The sequence below is a fragment of the Bacillus rossius genome (assembly GCF_032445375.1).
Source record: "Bacillus rossius redtenbacheri isolate Brsri chromosome 9 unlocalized genomic scaffold, Brsri_v3 Brsri_v3_scf9_2, whole genome shotgun sequence".
Classification (NCBI taxonomy): Eukaryota; Metazoa; Arthropoda; class Insecta; order Phasmatodea; family Bacillidae; genus Bacillus; species Bacillus rossius.
Window position 1 is genome coordinate 6,729,612 of NW_026962013.1, and position 7,949 is coordinate 6,737,560.

Here is a 7,949-nt window from a genome sequence, read left to right on the forward strand (position 1 = left end):
CGGTCAACCATTATGTTTGGATCTTTCCATGATGTGTAATCAATCTCTTCTACCACCATCTTACTTGCTTGTTTATTATAAATACTGTCAATATCACAATCATCCCAGTGATCATAATAAGCATTATCAGATTTATTTATTATAACACGACGTTTCCAACGTTTCGGTCTCAGGACATCGCCACATTCTTCGATCTTGTCAGCTCTAGGTGCTTCATCACAGTCTATACCTTTGTCAACAGCCTCAGAGTCACTGTAACAATCACTGTAGAAGACATCCTCTTCACCCAGATTACCGTATGAATTCGCTATAGATGATGTCGAAGTGTCTTCATCGTCTTCATGCTTCCTTTTTAGGAGTCCATCATTTTTACAAAGAATGGAGGATCTACTGAATATAGGCTTGAATGTATTCTCACTTTTCACGGTGTTGATACTGCCATTAGTTTCAGTCTTCCCGAAGCCATTAGCATCCTTCAATTTATGTTCTTTCTCACGATCGGGTGAGCTAATACCATCACGCTCAGGACAAGGAAAATTATTGTCGTAATGCAGATCACTCTTCTTTAGTCTAGTGGATCCATCAGTGTCCTCTATGCCGTAAGTAGTCTTGACTTTACATGTTCTACCATGTCTTTTTAAGCTGTCAATTCGTGTTAACAACCTGCTACAACGATTACAGCTTAACATGTTGCGTAGTGGGTTTCTAGCACAATCATTCTTCCCATGACGTCTAGCATTCCTTCTCATGGCAAAATCCTTGCCACAGTAACTACAGCGGCTTCCTTCCGATTCAGCTGCAGATAACAAACCACGATCCATGGTAGCTTCTGTGACTAATGCCAGATGCAAACTAAGAGTTTTAAATTAGATCCAATACTTAAATAGAAATTTTTTCATATTTTATCAGCGAGAGTTAATTTATCTCATACAAAAGTACTTGCTGCAACTAGTTCTGCTTTTCAACAACTAATGACGTCACGTATTGCTTGCAGGTAAATAATATTTAGTTCTTTAATGCAGGATGCGGGATGCTCACTAGCGATCGCAAAAGAAAGATGGCTTCGCTAGACTCCAAAGAAAAGGAAGTTCGTCTTGCATGTTGGTGCTCCACAGATGTCTCATGGAGTAATATTAATTTGACTGAGTAATGATATTTTTTAATTCCACCTGATAAAAATATTGCAAGTTTTGATTTAGTAGCAGAAATTATCGAATTAAATGTAACTCCAAATAAAATGACATGTCTCATTAAGAGTAAAACTCCTTCATGGAGAGATCGGTTTCTCAGAATAGTCAGATACACTTGAAGAAACCACAGGAATGATTGCAAGAACACGGGAAAAACCATCAAAATATTGATAAGAATAATCAGGAGCACACGGAGAAAAACCATCATAATATTGACAAGAATTATCGGGAGCACACGGAGAAAAACCATCATAATATTGACAAGAATTATCGGGAGCACACGGAGAAAACCGACAAAATATTGACAAAATTTATCGGGAGCACACGGAGAAAACCACCACACATTTTCTTGGATATCATTAAATTTAAAAAAAAAATTAAAAATAAAAATAAATTAATAAAAAATTTAAAACAAAAAAATCTACAAAAAAATACACAAAATTCTGCTGGCTTGTACTAAAACTTATCTTTGCTCATCAATGATAAGTTTACAAGCTAGCAGAATTTTGTGTATTTTTTTGTAGATTTTTTTTGTTTTAAATTTTTTATTAATTTCTTTTTATTTTTAATTTTATTTTTAAATTTAATGATATCCAAGAAAATGTGTGGTGGTTTTCTCCGTGTGCTCCCGATAAATTTTGTCAATATTTTGTCGGTTTTCTCCGTGTGCTCCCGATAATTCTTGTCAATATTATGATGGTTTTTCTCCGTGTGCTCCCGATAATTCTTGTCAATATTATGATGATTTTTCTCCGTGTGCTCCTGATTATTCTTATCAATATTTTGATGGTTTTTCCCGTGTTCTTGCAATCATTCCTGTGGTTTCTTCAAGTGTATCTGACTATTCTGAGAAACCGATCTCTCCATGAAGGAGTTTTACTCTTAATGAGACATGTCATTTTATTTGGAGTTACATTTAATTCGATAATTTCTGCTACTAAATCAAAACTTGCAATATTTTTATCAGGTGGAATTAAAAAATATCATTACTCAGTCAAATTAATATTACTCCATGAGACATCTGTGGAGCACCAACATGCAAGACGAACTTCCTTTTCCTTGGAGTCTAGCGAAGCCATCTTTCTTTTGCGATCGCTAGTGAGCATCCCGCATCCTGCATTAAAGAACTAAATATTATTTACCTGCAAGCAATACGTGACGTCATTAGTTGTTGAAAAGCAGAACTAGTTGCAGCAAGTACTTTTGTATGAGATAAATTAACTCTCGCTGATGAAATATGAAAAAATTTCTATTTAAGTATTGGATCTAATTTAAAACTCTTAGTTTGCATCTGGCATTAGTCACAGAAGCTACCATGGATCGTGGTTTGTTATCTGCAGCTGAATCGGAAGGAAGCCGCTGTAGTTACTGTGGCAAGGATTTTGCCATGAGAAGGAATGCTAGACGTCATGGGAAGAATGATTGTGCTAGAAACCCACTACGCAACATGTTAAGCTGTAATTGTTGTAGCAGGTTGTTAACACGAATTGACAGCTTAAAAAGACATGGTAGAACATGTAAAGTCAAGACTACTTACGGCATAGAGGACACTGATGGATCCACTAGACTAAAGAAGAGTGATCTGCATTACGACAATAATTTTCCTTGTCCTGAGCGTGATGGTATTAGCTCACCCGATCGTGAGAAAGAACATAAATTGAAGGATGCTAATGGCTTCGGGAAGACTGAAACTAATGGCAGTATCAACACCGTGAAAAGTGAGAATACATTCAAGCCTATATTCAGTAGATCCTCCATTCTTTGTAAAAATGATGGACTCCTAAAAAGGAAGCATGAAGACGATGAAGACACTTCGACATCATCTATAGCGAATTCATACGGTAATCTGGGTGAAGAGGATGTCTTCTACAGTGATTGTTACAGTGACTCTGAGGCTGTTGACAAAGGTATAGACTGTGATGAAGCACCTAGAGCTGACAAGATCGAAGAATGTGGCGATGTCCTGAGACCGAAACGTTGGAAACGTCGTGTTATAATAAATAAATCTGATAATACTTATTATGATCACTGGGATGATTGTGATATTGACAGTATTTATAATAAACAAGCAAGTAAGATGGTGGTAGAAGAGATTGATTACACATCATGGAAAGATCCAAACATAATGGTTGACCGGCTAAGACTTCTACATGGCTCGCTTTGTGAAGGAAACTATTCGTGCATCAAAGAAATATCCTTCATACTCAAAGAACTAAGGAAAGCAGGCTACATACAATAATGGCTTCTTTTACTTGTATTTGTGTAATGTTGAGAAGTAATTAAATATTGAAAGTAAAAATTTAATGTTTTTATTTCTTGTATTCTGATTTCCAACTAAGCCTGTGTGTTTCCGCTACTGTATGTGTGATCATTCCGTTTCCTGTGTGTACTGTGTGTATACGTTTCGAGTGTGTACTGTGTGTACGTTTCGTTTCCTGTGTGTACTGTGTGTACGTTCTGTTTCCTGTGTGTACTGTGTGTACGTTCCGTTTCCTGTGTGTACTGTGTATACGTTTCGTTTCCTGTGTGTACTGTGTGTACGTTTAGTTTCCTGTGTGTACTGTGTGTACGTTCCGTTTCCTGTGTGTACTGTGTGTACGTTCCGTTTCCTGTGTGTACTGTGTGTATACGTTCCGTTTCCTGTGTGTACTGTGTGTACGTTCCGTTTCCTGTGTGTACTGTGTGTATACGTTCCGTTTCCTGTGTGTACTGTGTGTACGTTCCGTTTCTTGTGTGTACTGTGTGTACGTACCGTTTCCTGTGTGTACTGTGTGTATACGTTCCGTTTCCTGTGTGTACTGTGTGTACGTTTAGTTTCCTGTGTGTACTGTGTGTATGTTCCGTTTCCTGTGTGTACTGTGTGTACGTTCCGTTTCTTGTGTGTACGTACCGTTTCCTGTGTGTACTGTGTGTATACGTTCCGTTTCCTGTGTGTACTGTGTGTACGTTTAGTTTCCTGTGTGTACTGTGTGTACGTTCCGTTTCCTGTGTGTACTGTGTGTACGTTCCGTTTCCTGTGTGTACTGTGTGTATACGTTCCGTTTCCTGTGTGTACTGTGTGTACGTTCCGTTTCCTGTGTGTACTGTGTGTACGTTCCGTTTCCTGTGTGTACTGTGTGTATACGTTCCGTTTCCTGTGTGTACTGTGTGTACGTTCCGTTTCTTGTGTGTACTGTGTGTATACGTTCCGTTTCCTGTGTGTACTGTGTGTACGTTACGTTTCTTGTTTGTACTGTGTGTACGTACCGTTTCCTGTGTGTACTGTGTGTACGTTCCGTTTTCCGTGTGTACTGTGTGTACATTCCGTTTTCTTGTGTTTACTGTGTGTACATTCCGTTTTCTTGTGTTTACTGTGTGTACATTTCGTTTTCCTGTGTGTACTGTGTGTTCATTCCGTTTTCCTGTGTGTACTGTGTGTATATTCCGTTTTCCTGTGTGTAAATTACGTTTTCCTGTGTGTACTGGGTGTACATTCCGTTTTTCTGTGTGTACTGTGTTCATGGACTATATGACTGACATTGTTCATGGCCCGGTCTTGCGGTCCGTGCCTTTTCGTTGACGGTGCTTCCAAATGTGCTGCCTTTTCGAAAGCGGTGCTTCCAAATGAGCTGCCTTTTCGTTGGCGGTGCTGACTTTTCGTGGTCGGTGCTTCCAAATGTGGTGCCTTTTCGTTGTCGGTGCTGCCTTTTCGTTGGTGGTGCTGTCTTTTTGTTGATGGTGCTTCCTTTTTGTTGATTGCGCGTAGTACAAAATGTAGTGATTGAATATTTACTAGTTTATCACCTCTTGGTGTTACTAAAATATTTTTCAAGGTTACTTGCTCCTTTAGAATGTATAAAAATGTCACGATGGATTAATTGAATATAATTAGCTAACGACGAAGGTCATGTGGTCCTGAAATGACTAGCCTATACGTCTGATAATGACATGACTCGGTCTCATGGACTGAAGACAATTGTTCTTTATGTGCGGTTTTGTACATGAACGGCTTATAGGTTATTCAGATTATTCAAAAATTAGACTTTCATGATAGGCTTATCGTCACTGTATTAATTCTTTGGTTAGGTATATTGACTTATGATTAATAAACTCCGCGAAAGGTAACGGAAAAAAGAATTTAAAATTTATTTAAAAATTAGTTACAACTGTCACTGGTCAAGAATCGAACCGTGGACATGGATCCATCGATTCAATTTGTAAATTAATAATTGATTTTTTCGGAGACTATTGGAATTTTTCCCGCATTTCTAACTAAATAATTACATGATTTCAACATGGCGGTCAAATTTCAAGATGGTGGGCACCTCAGCAATAATAAATTATTACTGCACTGTAGCATGTTAGAATAGAATTTGCATGATGGTAAGACAAGTACACACAATATGGTGACCTCCAGCAGACGAAAACATGATGGTGGCAATGACCGCTAGCATGTACTGAACATAAAATGACGGATCCGTGATGGACATCAAGGTCAAAGTCAAAGATCAATATCGAGGTCAAATTTCAAGGTTAAGGTTAAATTTCAAGGTCAAGGTCAAATTTCAAGGTCAAGGAAAAATTTCAAGGTCAAGGTCAAATTTCAAGGTCAAGGTCGAAGGTCAAGGTCAAAGTCAAAGGTCAAGGTCAAGGTCAAAGGTGTGGTGACGTTATACCAGCTGATGGTAAATACCTTGTTATTGGTGGAGGTAGGTCAGTCTGAAGGTGGCTTCTGTGGAGGAAGGATCTGTTGATTTTATATTTTTTGCCCTCGCCGGTTTCGAATCAAGGACGGGAATCGATATAAACAGAATTCTATTAAGTTAATTTTTTGATGAATTTTGAACTTTTTTTTTCATTAAAATCGTATAATAAATAAAGATTTTCAAGATGGTGTCTAAATTTAAAGATGGCGACCATAACGATAATTGTAATATTAATAGGACCCGAAATGGCGGTCTTAACGAAAAGTGTAAGAATGATATGGTACTCAACCAAGATGGCAGGTGTAACGAAATATGCAACATTTATATAATCCAAGATGTCGACCGTAACAATAACTGCAACAGTGGTTTTTAAGATTTTTATTTAATTCGATTATTTAATTTTTTTAATGATTTTTAAAATTTTTTCCGATTTTCTAACATAAAAATTGCGGATTTTCAAGATGGCGACCGTAACGAAAATTGCAACGGTGACGACATGATTCGAAGTTGGTGGAAATTACTAGAAATACAAAATGTCAAATGGATTAGCATGGATTAACATATGGATTAGCATAGATTGACATACGGATTAGCATAGATTGGCATACAGGTTAGCATAGATTGGTATACGAATTAGCATAAATTGGCATACGGATTGGCATAGATTGACATGGATTAGCATAGATTGGCATGGATTAGGTTAGGTTAGCATAGATTAGCATATGGATTAGGTTAGGTTAGGTTAGGTTAGCATAGATTAGCATATGGATTAGGTTAGGTTAGGTTAGGTTAGGTTAGGTTTGGGTAGGTTAGGTTAGGTTAGGTTTAGTTTAGTTTAGTTTAGTTTAGTTTAGTTTAGGTTAGGTTAGGTTAGGTTATCATAGATTAGCATATGGATTAGGTTAGGTTAGGTTAGTTTAGTTTAGTTTAGTTTAGTTTAGGTTAGGTTAGGTTAGGTTTGCATAGATTAGCATATGGATTAGGTTAGGTTAGGTTAGGTTAGGTTAGTTTAGTTTAGGTTAGGTTAGGTTTGCATAGATTAGCATATGGATTAGGTTAGGTTAGGTTAGGTTAGGTTTGCATAGATTAGCATATGGATTAGGTTAGGTTAGGTTAGGTTAGGTTAGGTTAGCATAGATTAGCATATGGATTAGGATAGGTTAGGTTAGGTTAGGTTAGGTTAGGTTAGGTTAGGTTAGGTTAGGTTTAGTTTAGTTTAGTTTAGTTTATTTTAGTTTAGTTTAGTTTAGGTTAGGTTAGGTTAGGTTAGGTTAGGTTAGGTTAGGTTAGGTTAGCATAGATTAGCATATGAATTAGGTTAGGTTAGGTTAGTTTAGGTTAGGTTAGGTTAGTTTAGGTTAGGTTAGGTTAGGTTAGGTTAGGTTAGGTTAGGTTATGTTAGCATAGATTAGCATATGGATTAGGTTAGGTGAGGTTATTTTAGTTTAGTTTAGTTTAGGTTAGGTTAGGTTAGCATAGATTAGCATATGGATTAGGTTAGGTGAGGTTATTTTAGTTTAGTTTAGTTTAGGTTAGGTAAGGTTAGCATAGATTAGCATATGGATTAGGTTAGGTGAGGTTAGTTTAGGTTAGGTTAGGTTAGGCGTGCGAAGGAATACCTACGGGCTCCGACCAACAGCGCTTCTCTGCTGTGAAGTATTAGGAGATCAGAACTTGAGAGGAGGTAGTAATAAAAACTTGCCGGTGCCGTTGCGCGTCGTGGAAGTAGAGCGCGCCAAAACACACGGTTGCCTGGCCGTATGTATCCGGCGTTCATAACACGTGTAGAAGTAGGCTTATATTCGTTACCTCCTGGCTGTTTATTACCGCCTAATACTTTTCAGAGCGAGACGTCCTAGAGAGCTGGTCTGTCCGTCGTAACGGGACATTTTTTCGTGCGTACATGGCTGATGAACGTAACGGGACACTTTTTCGTGCGTACATGGCTGATGAACATAACGGGACACTTTTTCGTGTGTGCATGGTCGAAGGAAGTGACATAATCCCCGAATCCCCCACCACCCACCGGTGCCCCCATATGAACCAAATACACCTACTGCTTATGTTTAGTATC